Consider the following 21225-nt stretch of genomic DNA (forward strand, 5'->3'; position numbering starts at 1 on the left):
TACTATTTCAGATAAGTGACTTTGTAGACTCTTCTTAAAGAAATCAGTGATGGAGCACCCACAATTTCTGGGGGCAAGCTGTTCCACTGATCAATCATCCTCATTGTTAGGAAGTTTCTCCTTAATTCCAGGTTGCTTCTCTCCTTGATTAGTTTCCATCTCATTGTTTATATTTGAAAAATAAGTTGACCCCCTCCTCTTTAGGGCAACCTCTCAAATACTAGCATACTGCTCTTATATCCCCCCCCCACCAGTCTTTCTTTTCTCTAGACTAGCCAAACCCAAATCCTGCAACTTTTCTTCATAGGTTTTAGTCTCTAGGCCTTTAATCATCTTAGTTGCTCTTCTTTGCACTTTTTCCAAAGTCTCCACATCTTTTTTGTAAGGTGGTGACCAAAACAGAATGCAGTATTCTAGATGTGGCCTTACTAAGGCTTTATAAAGCAGGTAACTAATCCTTCAATACAGTGGTGAATATTCATTTTTTTTGTTTTTTACTACCGGTTCTGTGGGCATGGCTTGGTGGGCATGACAGGGGAAGGATACTGCAAAATCTCCATTCCCCCCCACTCCAGGGGAAGGATATTGCAAAATCCCCATTCCCAACACACTCTGGGGCCAGCCAGAGGTGGTATTTGCCGGTTCTCCGAACTACTCAAAATTTCCGTTACCGGTTCTCCAGAACCTGTTAGAACCTGCTGAATTTCACCCCTGTTTCAATGCTTGTTTTGCATTCTTTCTGGGGGTTAATAGGAATGTTTTAATTTGGGGAAAAAAACTTGGGGAAAAAAAAGCTTTTGGGAAGCTATCTTATTCTTTAGTAATTATGTAAGGTTAAGCCATTCCTGCTAGCTATTCTTTTTTAGGTTTTTTTTTCCTTTTTAAAGAAGTAAATTCCCTTAGGAGTTTAAAAATAAACAAACAACAAAAAAGAAAGAAAGAAAGAAAACCCTGCAAACAAAGCATTAACTTTATTACAAGCTGGCATCCTGTTTCCATTGAGAAACTGGCCAATTATGTCAATTGGCAATGCACAACATACAGGGGTATCCTTTGCATTTATTATAGACATTGAAAATCCTGTTGCTCCAGCTTCTTCTCCTTAACTTGTCTCTTCATCCTCCAGGGCTTAGAATTAATCATTGGAATATATATATAGAATCAGCTTGGTTTAATGAAAATTGTCCAAGGCTTGCTTTAATTGGCCACTAACATATTCTCTTTTAATCAAACAGAAAACAAGGCACGAGCTACAGAATCTGACTTTAAGAAGTCAAGATAAGGGAAAGCTGCATTCTAAAGGTTGAAAACGGTGTTTGCTGATTTGCTCATTTGTTCTAGAGGGAAAAAAAATCCCCTTTTACTTAGTGAGATATTATAAAAATGTAAGCAAATGATGAAATAAAAATAATAACTGAATAAGAAATTGAAATGAGAATAAAGATAATTAGAAAATTGGGGCTGCTCGAATACCACTTTAGATTGAACTGAAAAGGGAAACAACAGGAGAGAGGGGAAGGAGTAGAGATAGAGGAAGGAAGGAGAGAGGAGAGGAGAAAGAAGAAAGGGAAAAGGAGAGGAAGAAAAGGGAGGGGAAAGAGGAGCAGAGGAGAAGGTTAGAAGGGGAGAAGAAGAAAGGAGTGGGGGAAGGGAAGGGGAAGTAGGAAAGAGAAGGCGAGGAAGAACGAAGGAAGTAGGAGGAGAGAGAGGAAGGAAGAAAAAGGTTGGAGTAAAGGTAAAGGGTAAAAGAGCAGCCCCGGGGAAAGAAAAAGAAAGTTAAAAGAAAAGATGAATGAAAAATGATGGAAATGACTGTACATGTAAATGTGTTTATGAGAAATAAAAATAAAAAACTTTTTTGAAAAGAAAAACAAATCCCCTGAAAGAATGACATGAAAGTATATTTTTTCAACTGACGGAAAGAGAGGGGGATTTAATTGAGCTTTCCATCAACTATTATTTTTTATTGACCGATTGATTTACGAGTTTCAGGAAAGGTGTTGCATCATCTTCATATGTTTCCTGGTTTGTAAGTTGAGAAATGTATACAGTAGGGGTGAAATGCTCCCGGTTCGAACCGGATCACCTGATCCGGTAGCGATGGCGGTGGGTGGTTCGGAGAACCGGTAGCAAAAATCCCTGTGGCACCCCCTCCACCATGCCCAGCTGAGCCGCACAATCATCAGAGGCTTTTTTTTTTTACTTTTAAAAGCATTTTTTCTACAACCTCTTCCGATGAAAAATTGCTTTTAAAAGTAAAAAAAAAAGCCTCTGATGATCGCGCGGCTCAGCTGGGATCATCAGATGCTTTTCAAAGCATTTTTTTCTGCAACCTCTTGGCCGAAGAGGTGGTAAAAAAAATGCTTTGAAAAGTCTCTGACGGTCCCAGCTGAGTTGCCTGATCAGCAGAGGCTTTTCAAAACATTAGAAAAAATGATTTGAAAAGTTAAAAAAAAAAAAAGTTGGTCACGCCCACCCAGTCACATTAACCCCCCCACCAAGCCACGCCCACAGAACCGGTAGTAACAAATTTTACATTTCACACCTGGTATATAGTTAGTCCTCGACTTACAGCAGTTTGTTTCGTGGCCATTCAAAGTTACAACGGCACTGAAAAAAAGTGACTTATGACCATTTTTCGCATTTAACTACCATTGCAGCACCCCCATGGTCATGTGATCAAAATCTGAATGCTTGGCCACTGGTTCACATTTATGATGGTTCCTGTATCCAGGAGTCATGTGATCACCTTTTGTGACTTTCTGACATGCAACGGTGGCAAGAAAAGTCCTAAAATGGGGCAAAACCTACTTAACAAATGTTAAGTAAGATAAATTTTGGGCTCACCTGTACAAACGTCACATTTCCAACAGAAACATCCAGATATCACTTGGTCCAAATATAAAAACAAGGAAATATTTTTATTTGTAATATAACATGAGAGCCAGTTTGGTGTCATGATAAGGTCTGAGCCTCAGTGGCGCAGTGGTTAGAGTGCAGTACTGCAGGCTACTTCTGCTGACTGCCGGCTGCCTGCAATTTTGTAGTTCAGATCTCACCAGGCTCAAGGTTGACTCAGCCTTCCATCCTTCCGAGGTGGGTAAAATGAGGACCCAGATTGTTGGGGGCAAGAGGCTGACTCTGTAAGCCATTTAGAGAGGGCTGTAAAGTGGTATATAAGTCTAAGTGCTATTGCTAATGCTCTCAGCCTGGAAACTGGGAGAACATGAGTTCTAGTCCCATCTTGCAGGCTACTTCTGCTGACTGCCGGCTGACTGCAATTTGGCAGTTCGAATTTCACCAGGCTCAAGGTTGACTCAGCCTTCCAGCCTTCCGAGGTCAGTAAAATGTTGCAGCATCCCCCTGTTGACCTGATCAAAATTCGGACACTTGACAATTGACTCATATTTATGACGATTGCAGTGACCCGGGGTCATGTGATCATGTTTTGTGACCTTATGGCAAGCAAAATCCATAGGGAAGCCAGATTCGCTTAACAACTTAAGATTTGCTTAAGTTAGTGTTACTAATTTAACAACTTCAGGGATTCACTTAAGAGTTGGCAGCAAGAGAAGTCGTCACATGTAGCAGAATTCATTCAACTATGGTCGCTTAGCAACAGAAATGTTGGCCTCCTTTGTTCGCAAGCCGAGAACTATCTGTATTTGTCTCAACTTACATTATGTTATTTTCAGCCACTTTCACTATTCTATCAATATCACGCTGAATATTATTTCTGTCTTCTAGTTATTAACCATCCCATTTCATCTTGATAAGACATGATAAGCTAGCCTTCCACCTCTACAGGTCATTAGTAAAATGAATAAAAGGAATGAATACGCCAACAGAAATTACTACCGGTATGTGCATGTCAAGTTTTTCCTCACACATTACTCTATTTACTTGGAGGAACAATTTTATCAACATTGATCGATCAATAGGATTTCCTAATGAAGAATATTCTGATTTCAAATTGGTAGCTTATGGTGCTTCTGCTGATATGATTCTTAACATTATTAATGTTTTCTCCCTATTCTCTTTTGCAACAAAGCTTGCATATCTCCTCCTTCAAGGGGGACAAAAAAATAAGGGGAAAAATGAAAATGTTAAAAAATAAAATATCTAGATAGCAATAGCACTTAGATTTATATACCACTTCATAGTGCTTTTACATCCCTCTCTAAGCGGTTTACAGAGTCTACAAGGCTGAGTCAACCTTGAGCTGGTTAGGATCAAACTCCAGATTGTGGGCAGAGTTAGCCTGCAATGCTGCATTCTAACCACTGTGCCATGGAAGGAAGGGAGGGAGGGAGGGAGGGAGGGAGGAAAGAAGGAAGGAAGGAAGGAAGGAAGGAAGGAAGGAAGGAAGGAAGGAAGGAAGGAAAGACAAGCATTAGACTTATATACCACTTCATAGTGCTTTTTCAGCCCTCTCTAAGTGGTTTACAGAGTCAGCCTCTTGCCCCCAACAATCTGGGTCCCCATTTTACCCACCTCGGAAGGATGGAAGGCTGAATCAACCTTGAGCCGGTGAGATTTGAACTACCGAACTGCAGCTAGCAGTCAGCTGAAGTAGCCTGCAGTACTGCACTCTAACCACTGTGCCACCTCGGCTCTCTCAGATCAGGCCTCATTTTACTAATCCAGAGTATAATTTAACAGTTGTACTCATTACACACACAAAAATATTGTTGCTTTATATAGTTGTAGGATGGGGACAAAGAAAAATACAGAACAGATTACTAAACAACACCACTGACATTCATTCTAAATAAAATCAGCATTGCTTTGTGCAATTTTTTATCAGTTTCAGCTCTATGCACGATACAATAATAGCTTTCTCATAGTCAAAAATTGTTATATTATGCTAAATAATGTGTTATGTTGTGTTCTGTCACTTTGTGTTATTTAGCAAGGCTTCTTGGTGGTTGCATTCCCATAAGCTCTAAGCAGAACACCCAAATGTAGGCTCTATTAAACATGGCAACATTATTCTTTTAGTATTTCAGAGGGGGCAAAAATGGCTATGTGTTTAAGTTTTAATTGTGGAGGGAGAAAAAAAATCATATAGCAATATAGAAAAACAGTAAGAGGCAGTCATTTGAATAAGCTAAAAGAACCAAACACTCTCAGGAATACCCGTAAAACCATCATGCTGAACAATATATATATATTGTTCCTCTTCTGCATAAATAATAAATAAGGGGAAAATAGCCACTAGTTACACATCCCACAATGCACTAAGCTGACTCTAAAAATAAGGATCTGTACATGTGAAAAAATAATAATAATAATTTGGTAGCATTTTTTTTTTAAAGCGAAAAATTCAATTTGTGTGGAAGTCTGCAATAATTTCCCCCTCACAGCTACATTTATAACTGGATTTATTTTAGGCTTTGGAAAACAAAAGGCCTTGCAAGAGAGTAAAAAGGGGGAAAAGAAGCATTCGGGCTGCTTAGGATAATAAAGGAAGTGTTTCCAATGTAAGGTTGGAGGGGGGTGGTTAAATGTTTTCTAATACTACGCCATCTCCTCCTCTGTTTTTATCACTCTTTTTGTGTTCGTCTCCTGAAGGCAGTACACAACATGCTTAGTTAAGATACTTCTGTAAATTAAAAGGTGTGACTTAATTTTCATATTGAAAATTCTTGGGAAAAAAAAAAAGTTGTTTTAAACAATGTTCCCCTTAGGAAACATCAAGCAAGCACGGTAGAATTTCAAGAAATACAAATATTTTTTTTTTCCTCTCTAGTTCTGCCTTCTACTCAGAAGTAATAGAGGGGAACAGTTTAATGCTAGATGATAAGAGAAGAACTCTTAGGGGTTTTTTTTGTGTGTGTGTGTGTGCACACACACACACTCTCTCTCACACACACACAGACACACACACAGAGTATACAACTGCTTTGAAACTCATCAAATCTGGTACCAGGGTGGATAAAAATTGATGGTTTTTTTTATAAAAAAATAAAAAAAATGTTTTTAAAAAAAAATAAATCATTTTTTTTAATTTTATGAAATTTAATTTAATAAAATGCCTAATATTTAATAAAATCTATCTAAAAGAGTTTTCTATTTAAGATACATTAGTAATTCAGTTTATTCAGCATGAAATGGAGCTTGGTTCTGTAGCATGAGGCTGTATATTGGCAATATTTACATTTTTTGTAAACTCATTCAATGAATCCAAGCTGTGCAAGAAGAGAAGCAATGTGGAATTAAGGAGAAACTTCCTAACAGTGAGGATAATTAATCAGTGGAACAGCTTGCCTTCAGAAATTATGGGTGTCCATCACAGGAGATTTTTAAGAAGAGACTGGACAGCCACCTGATTTCTATTTCTGCTTTAACTTCTCAACACGTTGAGATTGAATTGTCCTATACCACTCCCACCCACCCACAAACAAACAAACAAACAGAGAAGGAACCAAGAACGGTTGAAACAGAGTTGAGCAAACGGTGTGATTTTTTTTTTTTAAAAAAATTGATTTATATGCCACCCTTCTCCGGAGACTCAGGGCGGCTTACAGTGCGTTAAGCAATAGCCTTCATACTTTTGTATATTTATACAAAGTCAGCTTATTGCTCCCACAATCCGGGGCCTCATTTTACCTACCTTAGAAAGGATGGAAGGCTGAGTCAACCTTGAGCCTGGTGAGATTTGAACTTGCAGTGATTGCAGGCAGCTGGTGTTAATAACAGTGCTTTAGTCTGCTGCACCACCAGGCCTCCTTTACTGATTAAATATTGCATATATATACCCTCATGAATGATGTGGATAGAATTATAGAGAAAGCAAGCTTAAAAATGATAAAGGATAAATCAATTGATGCAAACTTAAAAAAAAATATAAATTATTCTGAGGCATGAGCTTTCTGACTGGACCCAGAACTGCTCTGCTCTGCTCTAATATATTATTATTTTTTCATTCACACACCCTACCCTACTGGCCTTCCAGAAAGCAGTGAAGACCTGGCTCTTCTGGCAGGCCTGGGGCTGTTGATCTCGCTACGGTGATCTTGTGAGACCCGGCCACAAATTGGAGTGTATGGGTTTTAATGTTTTCTTTTTAAACTTCTGTATGGGATATTGTTCGCATTGTTTTATTCTTTGTTGTTAGCTGCCCAGAGTCCCTCGGGAGTTGGGCGGCATAAAAATGTGATTAATAAATAAATAAATAAATAATAAATTGGGTCAGATTCTTGGAGACTGTTTGAAAAAGTTCCAGCAGTTTTCTGGCAAGATTTTCCAGAAAGTGGTTTACCATTCTCTGCTTCCTAGGGTTGAGGGAAAGAGGCTGGCGGCTGGATTCATACCAAGATGGGACTAGAACTCACGTTCTCCCAGTTTCCAACCTGATAGCAATAGCAATAGCACTTAGACTTATATACTACTTTACAGTGCTTTCCAGCCCTCTCTAAGTGGTTTACAGAGTCAGCCTATGGCCCCAACAATCTGGGTCCTCATTTTACCCACCTCAGAAGGATGGAAGGCTGAGTCAACCTTGACCCTGGTGAGATCTGAACTACAAAATTGCAGGCAGCCGGCAGGCAGCAGAAGTAGCCTGCAGTACTGCACTCTAACCACTGCACCACCGAGGCTCAGGCCTTAATCATGACACCAAACTGGCTCTCATGTTATACTACTAATAAAAAGATTTCCTTGTTTTTATATTTGGACCAATTGATATCTGGATGTTTCTGTTAGAAATGTGACGTTTGTACAGGTGAGCCCAAAATTTATCTTACTTAACATTTGTTAAGTAGGTTTTGTCCCATTTTAGGACTTTTCTTGCCACCTTTGCATGTCAGAAAGTCGCAAAAGGTGATCACATGACCCCAGGATACAGGAACCATCATAAATGTGAACCAGTGGCCAAGCATTCAAATTCTGATCACATGACATTGGGGGTTCTGCAATGGTAGTTAAGTGCGAAAAATGGTCATAAGTTGCTTGTTTTCAGGCCTTTGCAACTTTGAACTGTCACTAAACAAACTGTTGTAAGTTGAGGACTACCTGTATACTGTATTTGGGTATGTATTTGTGTGTGTGTGTGTGTGAAAAAAAGAAGCAAGAATTGATCTTAATTCATTTGTGGATAAAGTTGAGCTATCTGATTTATTATGAAGAAAGAAAGCATCGCACTTAATTCTGGGACCGCCCCTGCCAAGAGCCAACTGACACATTCCTTTATTATCAGAAATTTGGTAAACTGGGAGCTTCACCAGGATTTTAGAAAAACTGCAGAGAAGAGCAAAAACAATGATAAGAAGTCTGGAGGCTAAATCACATGATGAACAGTTGAGGGGAACTAAGTATTGCATTCAGTTTTGGTTGCCACAATGTAAAAAAGATGTGGAGACTCTAGAAAGTGTGCAGGGAAGAGCAACAAAGATGATTAGGGGACTGGAGGCTAAAACATACGATTAAGAACGGTTGCAGTAATTGGGTATGTCTAGTTTAATTAAAAGGAGGAGCAGGGGATGCATGATAGCAGTCTTCCAATATCTCAGCGGCTGCCCCAAAGAAGAGGGAGTCAAGCTATTCTCCTGAAGGCAGGGCAAGAAGCAATGGGTGGAAACTAACCAAGGAGAGAAGCAACTTAGAACCAAGAAGAAATTTCCTGACAGTTTAGAACAATTAATCAGTGGAACAACTTGCCACCAGAAGTTGTGAATGCTCCAACACTGGAATTTTTAAAGAAGAGATTGGATAACCATTTGTCTAAAATGGTGTAGGGTTTCCTGCCTAAGCAGGGGGTTGGACTAGAAGACCTCCTAGGTCCCTTCCAACTCTGTTATTCTAAATTCTAAGTATGTATAGTCTAAGGATGAGAAGGATTGGAGTGACATGACAGCTGTCTTTCAGTACTTGAGGGGATGTCACTGAGAAGAAAGGGTTGGCTTGTTCTCCAAAACACCTGAGAGGAGGACAAGAAATAATGGATGGAAGCTTGTTAATGAGAGATCCAACCTGAAACTAAGGAGGAATTTCATGACAGAAAGAAAAAAAAATAATCAGAGGAACAACTTGCCTCCAGATGTTGTGGGTGCTCCATCACTGGAGGTTTTCAAAAAGAAGAGTGGACAACTAGACTTGACAGCCATTTGATGCTATAATGCTCATTCCTTGAACAGGGGGTTGGACTTGAAGACTTTTAAGGTCCCTTCCAACCCCATGATTCAATATTCTAGGCCACTGATGGTGAACCTTTTCGGCACCAAGTGCCGAAAAGGGAGCGCACTAACATCTGAGCTGCAAGCCGGAATAGGAGCTGCCCAGGGCGCATGTGTGCACCCAAAAATGAACTTCTGGTTTCAGCTACTGAATTTCCGGCTTCAGCTACTGAACTTCCGGTTTCAACCAGCTACTTTTCCGGGTTTCTGATGCGCATGAACATGCAACAATCAGCTGGCCAGTGCGCATGCTCATGCAGGAAAACGGAAGACCAGCTCTTCCGAGATTCCTGCACTGCCGCATGGAAAAAGGCCAGCTGATTATTGCACATGCATGCATGCCAGAACCCCAGAAGAGGAACGGGTGATGCTGCACGTGCCAGGCGACATGGTTCGCCGTGCCACTTCAGGCACACATGCCATAGGTTCGCCATCATGGTTCTAGGCTTTTAGCCTTTATGTAAATAAGAAATTGCATTCTGTTTTTCCAGGTGTCTGATTATCATCAGGACATTGAATTTTCTTCCTGCTGCTGTGCATGGCATTTAAGTTACTACTGGAGAAGGAGACTAAACCCTAAAACAAAATCATCATTATAAAAAAAAAGAAGAAGAAGAAGAAGAAGGAAATTTACCCCCATTAACCTTTGAATTTGTTTTAGCAATCATGGAAATGTTTGCCCAACACCCAGGGGTAGCATCCATTCAGCGCTCAAACTTTCAACTTTGTAAATGCCGTATTGTCACAGACTCTTAGATTTCACTTTGATTCTCTGCATGACACTAACACCTAAATAGAACATTAGCTAGCCAGGTTCTTACTTCTCATTTCCCCCCTTTTTAAAAAATGTGTATACTCCAGATAATTAGCTTTATTGTTTATATACATATTAAGCAAACGGCACAGAGTTTATTTTGCTCAACTGCTCAGTAAGAGGAAAGTTTATTTGTGCCTTCCAGCATTCTAATTAACAAGTAGAAATAATTCTTATGATTGATTTGCAGTTGACTGCAGACAATTCACAAGAGACAGTGAAAGTTTCTTCTTGCCTGGCTCAATAGGAAATGGGCTGGATTTTAGCATATGTCACAGAATAGCACCCTGTCCTCTTGTTCAGCAGCAAAAATTAGCATTAAGGTGGGAACAAAAAAATGCTTTTATCATTTGTTTGGTTTTGTAATGCACATTGTAGTTTACATTGATTTGTTATTTTTTTATTATTATTTTCAAGTTGTATTTATCATTGTACCAAGAAAGAAAGAAAGAAAGAAAGAAAGAAAGAAAGAAAGAAAGAAAGAAAGAAAGAAAGAAAGAAAGAAAGAAAGAAGGAAAGAAAGAAAGAAAGAAAGATTTCCAATACAGAAAGTCCTCCATTTATGACCACATTTGGGATCAGAATTTTAATTGCTAAGCAAGATGGTTAGCAAGTGAGCCAATGCCCAATTTTTTGAACTTTTTTTTTTGCCATGAATAAAATAGAATAACAGAGTTGGAAGGGACCTTGGAGGTCTTCTAGTCCAACCCCCTGCTTAGGCAGAAAACCCTATACCAATTTCAGACAAATGGTTATCCAGGCTTTTCTTAAAAACTTCCAGTGTTGGAGCATTCACAGCTTCTTGAGGCAAGCTGTTCCACTGGTTAATTGTTCTAACTCTCAGGAAATTCCTCCTTAGTTCTAAGTTGCTTCTCTCCTTGAAGAGTTTCCACCCATTGCTTCTTTTCCTACCCTCAGGGACTTTGGAGAATAGCTTGACTCCCTCTTCTTTAGGGTAGCCCCTGAGATATTGGAAGACTGCTATCCTATCTCCTCTGGTCCTTCTCTTCATTAGACTAGCCATGCCCAGTTCCTGCAACTGTTCTTCGCATATTTTAGCCTCCAGTCCCCTAATCATCTTTGTTGCTCTTCTCTGTGCTCTTTTTAGAGTCTCAACTTCTTTTTGACATTGTGGTGACCAAAACTGGATGCAGTATTCCAAGTGTGGCCTTACCAGGGCATTATAAAGTGGTATTAACATTTCATGTGATCTTGATTCTATCCCTCTGTTTATGCAGCCTAGAACCATGGCTCTTAAGCGATCAACGCAGTTCTGAAATGAACCATTATGTGGATTATTAAGCAAAATTGGCTTCTCCCATTGACAATTAAGTAACTACAGGGGTGGTATGATAGTTTTAACTTAGAGCAGGGGTCTCCAAACTAAGCAACTTTAAGACTTGTGGACTTCAACTCCCAGTAAGCTGGCTGAGGAATTCTGGGAGTTGAAGTCCACAAGTCTTAAAGTTGCCAAGTTTGGAGACCCCTGATTTAGAGTCAAAAATCATTTTTCCAAGACCATTGTAACTTTGAACCATTGTTAAACAAATGGCTGTAACTTGAGAACTGTTGGTAATTACAGTTATTTTCCTGTTCTGAAGATAAATAAAACAAACACCAAAGACATAACCTTTGTGAACAGGCTGCAAATAATCTAGGATTCTATGTCATGTTTATCAGGGGTCTATTAATATTACAGATTAAACTAAACCAACATTTAAAGAACTATCTGAGTAATGTAGACTCTATGCTATTCTCTTTAAAAGTGAAGAAAAGGAAAGAAAATTCCATGAATAAATAGACTTAAAAAAAAGTAAGAGAAGATAATATAGGATGAAAAATAAGTGAAAATAAATGAAATTTCTTTCATAAGTAGATCCTTTTTCCATTGAAAAATTAAAGTAGCTATTACGGCTGAGCGGATGTATTATCTAGCAATCATTTTTTGTCACTGTCACAAGCTTTCATATATTTCCTTCTTGTACAAATTGTATGAATCCTACATTTATATCTGTTTCCATGTCACAGATTACATCACTTTTTTTTTTTTTTTTAGATAAAACTTTAGCAATTAACGTTTCCTTGTGCATAATGCAACTACACCTAGTACGGTTTGTATGCTATTTCTGGTCTGCTTTTGCTTGTGTTATATTAGATCTTGAAGGCTGACCAGATTAAGAGTCAGTTAGATGGTGAGATGGGTGGTATATAAATTAGATAGATCGATAGATGGATGGATAGAGATAATAGATACACAGATGATAGATAGATAGATAGATAGATAGATAGATAGATAGATAGATAGATAGATAGATAGAGATACTGTAGATAGATATAAATGATAGATAGACAGATATAGAGATAGATATAGATAGATAGATAGATAGATAGATAGACAGATAAACAGATAGACAGACAGATAAACAGATAGACAGATAGACAGAGATAGATAGATAGATATAGATGATAGATAGACAGATAGACAGATAAATAGATAGACAGACAGATAGATGATAGAGATAGATAGATAGATAGATAGATAGATAGATAGATAGATAGATAGATAGATGATAGAGAGAGATGATAGATAGACAGACAGATAGACAGACAGATGATAGAGACAGAGAGACATACATACAGACAACAGACAAGCAGGCAGGCAGGCAGGCAGGCAGGTAGACAGACAGACAGACAGACAGACAGACGGACGGACGGATATAGATAGACAGATACATAAAATCTGCCATGTAGTTGAGTACTACTTTTATTACAATAGCTACAGGCCTTATCTAATGACCTTTTTCACACTTACGACTGCTGCAGCATCCCCATGGTCACATGATCAAAATTCAGGCGCTGGGCAGCTGACTCATATTTATGACGGTTCCTTTGCCCAGGGGTTATGTGATTTCCTTTTGCGACTTTCTGACTAGCAAACTCAATGGGGAAGCCAGATTCACTTAACAACCGGGTTACTAACTTAACAACTGGAGGGATTCACTTAACAAAGGTGGCCAGAGTGGTCGTAAAATGGGGCAATGCATACTTAACAAATGGCTCGGTTAGCAGCAGAAACGTTGGGCTCAATTGTGGTTGTTAAATTGAGGATTACCTGTAAGTATTTCATTGGATGAAATAGAAATCAGACATTGTACCTGCTTCATAAAAGGCATGAAACTGTCATTCCCTAAATATAATTTATGTCGATGATGGAGAAATGGGTTGTAACCAGAGGTGGGATTCAGCCGGTTCTGTCCGGTTCGGGTAAACCGGCAGTGGCGACTGTGGGAGGCTCCGCCCACCCGCCTGGATGTAATGCACGAGCAAAGAACATGTACGGAAGGCCGGGTGCACGCGCAGAGCAGGCACAGAGTTCACATTTGCGAACCAGTAGGCAGTTACTACCTCTGGTTGTAACTGCCACACCTATGCAGATAGCTCCTGCACAAATACACCAATTGTGTATTTCATCCTCTAGAACTCAAGTTGGAGAGAGGTAAGATGGGATGATAGTGAGAAGTGCAAACTTTACCTTGCTCCCTTACTTTTATTTATTTTCAACAGGCAGCTAGCAAAATGAAATTCTAAATAAACAACTCTGATTTCTTCTATGCCTGTTATAAAAAAAACTTTAGTAGGTCTTTCTCCAGAAAGGAAGTGCCGGGAGAAAATTGCTGTTAAATAAGGTTAGCAAAATGCTGTTTTGATCCTAGGAGATTAAAGGTTCTCCTGGAAAGGCAAGGTAATAAAATCTAATAAATAACAACCTTCCTGTTACGTGTTGGAAAGACGCAATGACAAATATTTGCATTTTATAAATTTCGTGTGTCACTTTTAATCTATTTTGTGTAATAGATCTCCTCCCAGGAGAAGACCCCAATTCAAGTATTGATTTACTATATTTTAAAGTATCATTTTTAAAGCCAAATCCAATACAGATAAGCATTATTAATCAGTCTGAAGTCATAGAAATAATTAATAAAATTATACATCTGAACTATTCTGTGCATGAAAAAAAATATTGATTTGCAAATCAGCTATATATTTTTTGTAAATGATATAAACTTATAATTCAGTGTGATGCTTATAAATTCAGAATACAACCCAGAAATCAGTAATGCTAGGAATAAATCCAAAGAGTTGGTATAAATGAGAAATTGCAGAAACCTGGGTATAAATTAGACTCATAAATATATTTTAGAGTGCCAACTTATTCTTAATTTATAAACCCTTCTGAAAAGAACCCATGTCAGCTTTTATTTTTAATATTTTTAAGGAAACAACCAATTTACATTTTCTAAAAGCAGAAAATTTTTGACGTACATCTACATCACAACAAAGGCATTTGGAATACCCAATGAACTAGATTTTCAGAACTAATATCAATTGTGCAAAAAGCCAGAAATTGAAATCAAACTTAGGAAAATATTTTGTCTAGAACTAGCACTGCTAAATTTAGAGGTTGGTACAATCTTTGTTATTTTTAATATTATTTTTTTTTTTAAAAAAAAGAGACATTTAGTAAAAATATAATTTAAAAAATCTATTCAAGGAAATCAAATACGTAGAAACAGAAGCTCATCAATGAAGTTAAGCTTTCAATTTTATAACATAGTTGAAAAGATGAAGGACTAGGGGGTGGAGTCAAAAGAGGGATCACCCTAGAATCCCTACATAGTCACAAGTGAAATAAACCCAACCTCCCTTGAATTCTGTTGACCCTTATTTAACTCCAAGCAGGTGCTAACCAGTGATGGGTTGCCCCCGGTTCGGACTGGTTCACAAGAACCAGTAGAAAAACCGGCGGAAGGACCCAGATATCATCATCAGCGATCTGCACACAATCCTGTTGCGAACCAGTAATAAAGAAAAGTAGAACCCACCCCTGGTGCTAACCATTAGTTGAGAAGATTCCTGTGCACATGTATGAATAGAAATAAATCAGTTTAATTAGATCTTCATGTGTGGACCTGATCTTTTGTCCCAGACAATAGTAATATTAACAATGGAAAAGTAGTAAGCATGGAAAAGAAATGTCCAAGTCTTTTGTCTTTCTCTTTATACAACATTAGTAAGTATTAGGTTGGCACAATAGCTGAATGTCTTCCAAAGTCTGGCTTATGAAATCAGAAACTATGTATTTGACCTAATGTTAAAGAATACTTGTTTCCTAGACTTTTTTCAAATTCTTGAAGATTCCTTGAAGCTTATTCTCATACATAGTATGTCCTGAAAGTTCATTTTTTTCAGAGTGTAGTAAGATAATTCACAAGCAAATGTAGATCAGAATTGCTTTCAACCTTTCCAACTTTCATAAAAGAAGTAGGATGAGAAATAGTTACTACTTTCCAAAGTTTCTTCCCCGGAATCTGCCAATGACATGGGTATATTCACCAAAACATTAAGCCCTAATATTACTCCAGCATAACTCTGGAATGCCTTGAGCAATTTCAACCAAACTTGGTACACAGATGACTTACTCTCTGGAAAAAAAAATACTGTGGGGGTAAGAAACCCCTGGTGTGTATGTGTCTGTGTGACTCTCTGTGTGTTCCAGCATAACTCTGGAACGGCTTGAGAAATTTCAACCAAACTTGGTACACAAATGACTTACTCTCTGGAAAAAAATACTGTGGGGGTAAGACACCCCTAACACCCCTCGGGGTGTGTGTTCTGTTGTGCCTTAAAATGGCTTCTACTGAACTGCCTTAAAATGGCTTCTACTGGACTGCCTTAAAATGGCTTCTACTGGACTGCCTTAAAATGGCATCTACTGTGCAGCACAGGGGAGTTGCCATGGTAACGGCTTCACAATATTCTGTAAGGGGGCTCCCTCTGGTTAGGGGGAAAATCCAACATTAGAAATTACGTTTGGGCCTGGCATTTTCAACAAGGCTTTGATTATTCTTGAGGACAAATGTATGTTCATGATCAATAAAACATTGTTGCAACTCGGCCTGTCTGCACCACTATGAGACCGACACGACTTAATTCACGGAGATTACATGCGAGAAAAGAACTACAACATTGAACAGCTTAAGTGCATATATTGCGGACAAGAAGCCACTTCTAAATCAAGATCAGAAAAAAACATACCAAATGATGATGGATAAGCTACCAAAACAACAAGGTGGTATCATTTTACTTGATGCTTCTGGGGGCACAAATAAAACATTTTTAAATAATTTAATTCTCGCCAAAATCAGGGCTCGAGTGAAGTTGCTCTTCCTGTCTAACACAGGATTGGGATAAATAAATACCCAGGAAACGCCGGGTTATCAGCTAGTTATAAATAAACCACAAAGGGCCTCCCAGATGTTTCCCCAGATGAGAAGATGTTCTGTTTGTAGTATATTAGTATGATTGTGGTAAGATTTGATCTGGAAAATGTCCAACTTCTGCTCATCGTAAGATGACAATCAATTGTTTCTAACACTCCATCCCAATGCATCCCTATGACGATCTATTTTATAAGTATATTACGTAATTATATGATATAATTCCTTAAGGGCCAAAGGATATTTCCTATAATGTCTCTTCTCCTCCTGTTGCATAGTTAACACTGTATATTTTATGAGCACCGGCGTTATTACAAACTTCCCAATGATCATTGGTTGTGTTGGCAACATAATTAAATACAATTTTATTACTCGAAAAAGCAGATACAAATATTTAATTCATGATGGGGAGAATTCTTAAAGCCAATAAATCTTTTTTTTAAATTGTTTTGTTCTTGAAACACTGCACCTTATGCTTGGCATGGGAATATCTGCTCTAAATCCCTTATGAAGTTCTAAAATCCTAGAAATTAATTTTGTTTCACCTTAAAAAAAATGTACTTGCTCTTACTTATTTTACTTTTTTTTATGTAATAAGCCAATTGTAATGTATGTATAATTGTAAGCATCCATAGAACTCATACATTGCATAAAACCTTATCCTTTTAAAGTCAAGATTAATACAATGCTAAGCCTGAAGAGGAACTAAAGAGCCTCTTGATGCGGTTGAAGAAGGAGAGTGCAAATTTGGCTTGAAATTCAACATTAAGAAAACTAAGATCATGTCATCCGGCCCTCTCAATTCCTGGCAAATAGAAGAGGAAGAAATAGAGGTAGTGACATATTTTATTTTCCTGGGCTCCAAGATCACTGCAGATGGGGACTGCAGCCAAGAAATTAAAAGATGCTTGCTCCTGGGGAGGAAAGCTATGGCAAATCTAGATAGCTTACTAAAAAGCAGAGATATCACCCTGCCAACAAAAGTGTGTATAGTCAAGGCGATGGTTTTCCCAGTTCCAATGGATGGCTGTGAAAGTTGGACCATAAGGAAGGCTGAGCGTCAAAGAATTGAGGCCTTTGAACTATGATGCTGGAGAAGACTCCTGCGAGTCCCTTGGACTGTAAGGCGATTCAACCAGTCAGTCCTAAAGGAGATCAACCCTGACTGCTCTTTCGAAGGCCAGATCCTGAAGAGGAAACTCAAATATTTTGGCCACCTAATGAGAAGGAAGGACTCCCTGGAGAAGAGCCTAATGCTGGGAACGACTGAGGGCAAAAGAAGAAGGGGACGGCAGAGAATGAGGTGGCTGGATGGAGTCACTGAAGCAGTCAGTATGAACTTAAACGGACTCCAGAGGATGGTAGAGGACAGGGAGGCCTGGAGGAACGTTGTCCATGGGGTCATGATGGGTTGGACACGACTTCACAACTAACAACAACAACAACAACAAAACCTGAATCATGGTTTACAAAGCACAAAGGCTTAACTCACACATTACACTATGCTAAAATCAAAGAAATGACATAATGATTTGTAATAATGAGAATATTCAGCTGTTCCATCCACGTGCAATTTATTCTTTAAAGCCCGAATAAGATTTGATATTCAACTTCTACCAGTAAACCATGGTTAGGAGCTGCTTCAATGCTTGACTGTCCCTTTCTGTCAGTCTTCAGAGTGATATATACACTCTGATTTCAGAATGCTTCATCTTCTGGCGGTAATGATTTAAGTTATGCATTAATGAAGAAGAAAAAAATGACTGCCTTTGATATGCTAACAACCAACTTTTCTTTGGCAGATGGGGGCATCCGGAGAGATTCGGTCCCCACTGCTTTTGTTTATACGGCAAATTATTGTCTTGTACTCTAAAGGGACCTGAAAGAGAGAATTGGAAGAGAAGGCCAATCTAGAGAAAACTTCTTACCAAATTAACTGCTCTAATTTGTGTACGTTGCATTCATGTAGCTAAAGGAAGACAAGTGAGACTTTTCCCCCCCACATTTCAGATTCCTGGGGTGGGGGTGGGGGAGCTGTGTGTTTGTTTGTGGAATTCATTTAGAAAAGTTATACCATAAGTCTGCACGTCTATGTGTGTGGAGAGACTATCAAAGCTCTTTGCTGATCAGTTTTCAAGAGGCATTTTTTTTTTTTTTTGCATTTCTGCTGGAATAAACATGGTAGAAATTCATAGCCAAGTAGGAATTTTGGTACATTAAGTATACATGATAGGTTTGTATCTGTTCTATCGAAGAACTGTGGGAAACATACCAGTAGTGGGTTTCAATTTCGGTTGCTACCGGTTCGCTCATGCACACACGCACAACGCTTCTGAGCATGCACAGAGACATCTGGGTGGGTGGGAGGCCGCCGCTACCAGTTTTCCACCGCCACTACCAGTTTGCCCAATCCGGGGTGAACTGATAGCAACCTACCACTGAAACATACTGTTCTGACCCAGCCTTAGCAGAAGCAATAAACAGACTCCTTGTCAAGAAAAACCCCTCTTTATTTACCTCTTGTGAATTCATTGCATTCACCGACCAAAAAGTCCAGGCAATAGTCCTTCAAGGAGTTAAGGGCAGTAACAGACCTTAACAGTTCCTTGCAATAATTGCAAGGCTGTGAGCTCCCAGTCCAAAGGCTGCCAATTAAATTCTGGCAAGCAGTATTTGTGGCAAACAAGCAATGAGCAAATTCTTCAGAAATCTGAACGGTTGTCTCCTACGACCACCACTCCCCTTTCCTTCTATTTATTCTCTAGCCAGGGAGGGACCATTCAGCGTCCACATGTGTTTTGCTTCCCAAATCGACTCCTTGTCCTCCGTTGTTCACCTCTCCTAACTGCTCTGTGCATATATGCATCTGGAACAGGCCCCAGCTGTTCTTCTTCTTCACTCATCTCAGTTTCCAAAGACAACTGCCTCTCCAGTGGCTGGGAAATGTTGGACGGCCCTGTCTCTATTTCTGCATCTGACACAGAGCATCCATCAGAACCTTCCCCAGACTCCAGACCTGGCCCAAGTTCCTCCCCAACCTCCTCATCATCCGAGTCTGCCACCAGCTCTGCTGGCAGCTGGCGGACCACAACACATACTTAGACGTTGGGGTGCAAGTCCTCTCTTTCTAAATCCCAGTCTCTACTCTCAGATACTCATTATCTGAATATAATATAATATGATATACAGTAAAATATATGATATACAATATAATATTTACTACAATATAACAAAAAAGACTCTGGAAAGAGCACAGAGAAGAACAACAAAAAGGATTGTGCGGCTGAAGGCTAAAATATACAAAGAACGGTTGCAAGAATTGGGTATGTCTAGTCAAGTGAAAAGAAGGACTAGGGGAGACATGATAGCAGTGTTCCAGGGGTGAAATGCTACCGGTTCGCACTGGTTTGCACTGAACCATTAGTAATAAAAGCTACCGGTTTGGGCGAACCGTTAGTAAAAAAAAAAGCTTCTGGTTCGTCTGAATCATTATTTCCGATGATCAGCTGTGCTGCACAATTTATATTTGCTAGAAAGCAGGAAATCCTGCTTTCTAGAGAATCTAAATTGTGTGGCACAGCTGTCCCCTCCTTGTTATTCTACTTACCTTCAAACGGCTCTTTTTTCCATGCGAAGCACACATTTGGTGTACACTGTGAATGCGTGTGCACAACGTGCATTTGGTGTGTGGTGCGCATGTGCGGGCAGTGAACAGGTGGCAAGCCACGGAGGGTTTCACCACTGCTGTGTTCCAATATCTGAGGAGCTCCTACAAAGTCGAGAGTGGTCAACCTATTTTCCAAAGCACCAGAAGTCAAGAAACAATGGATGGAAACTAACCAAAGAGAGAAGCAACTTAGAACTAAGGAGAAATTTCTTGACAGTGAGAAAAATTAACCAGTGGAATGGCTTACCTTCAGAAGTTGCAAATGCCCCATCACTGGAGGCTTTAAAGAAGTTTGGACAGTCACTTGTCTGGAATTATATAGGGTCTCCTGCTTCATCAGGGACTAGAAGACCTCCAAGGTCCCTTCCAACTGTTATTTTGTATTTAAGACCCTAAATCTCTCAGAAATTAAATAACATTTTTTTCCCCTCCTCATCCACTCAGATCTGAGCTCTGGAGGAATGCTGGCAGATATGTGGCACACAGACAGTAGTTTCTGCACTCTGATTGATGACTTTTTTGCTGATAGCAAATATAACTGTGGCTTAATCAATCAGCTAAGATTAAGCATATCATACTAATGTCATGTCGGGACCAAATCATGTGCTAGATGGAACGAGTGGATCAGTGCTGAGAACGGGAAGGCTTTTGGCTGGGTCTGCTACATAAATGAGTTTACTCAAAGTCCACCTGCTGAGATCAAAATCAGAATGTTAATGTGGTTGGCTTGCTTCTAAGCCTACTTTATCCTGGAAGCTACTGATGTTGGAGTTGGAGTTCTTTTTTGTCAGAGAACATCAATCTTGAGAAATTTAGCTTAGTTTATTGAAGATAAATTATTGATGAATTAAACGTTTTGGGTGCTCCATCACTGGAGGCTTTTAAGAAGAGACTAGATAGTCACTTATCTGAAATGGTAGAGGTTCTCCCGCTTAAACAGGGGGCTGGACCAGAAGCCCTCCGAGGTTCCTTCTATTCTATTCTATTCTATTCTATTCTATTCTATTCTATTCTATTCTATTCTATTCTATTCTATTCTATTCTATTCTATTCTACTCTACTCTACTCTACTCTACTCTACTCTACTCTGCCACCATAGGATAACATATATCACCTCCTATGTCAACTCCTACCAGAATAAACGGTCGATGTATTGGGTTTTTTGCATAGATTAACACCAATGTCCTCCTGCAATGTCAACCAGTCAATGTATTGCCTTTTCCTCTCATTTTCAATCCATTAACACAGAGGAATGCTTATACACTGAAACTTAGCATGTTCTTTCTTTCT

The sequence above is a fragment of the Pituophis catenifer genome, unplaced genomic scaffold (assembly GCF_029215685.1).
Source record: "Pituophis catenifer annectens isolate HBS135680 unplaced genomic scaffold, rPitCat1.0.hap2 SCAF_16, whole genome shotgun sequence".
NCBI lineage: Eukaryota > Metazoa > Chordata > Lepidosauria > Squamata > Colubridae > Pituophis > Pituophis catenifer.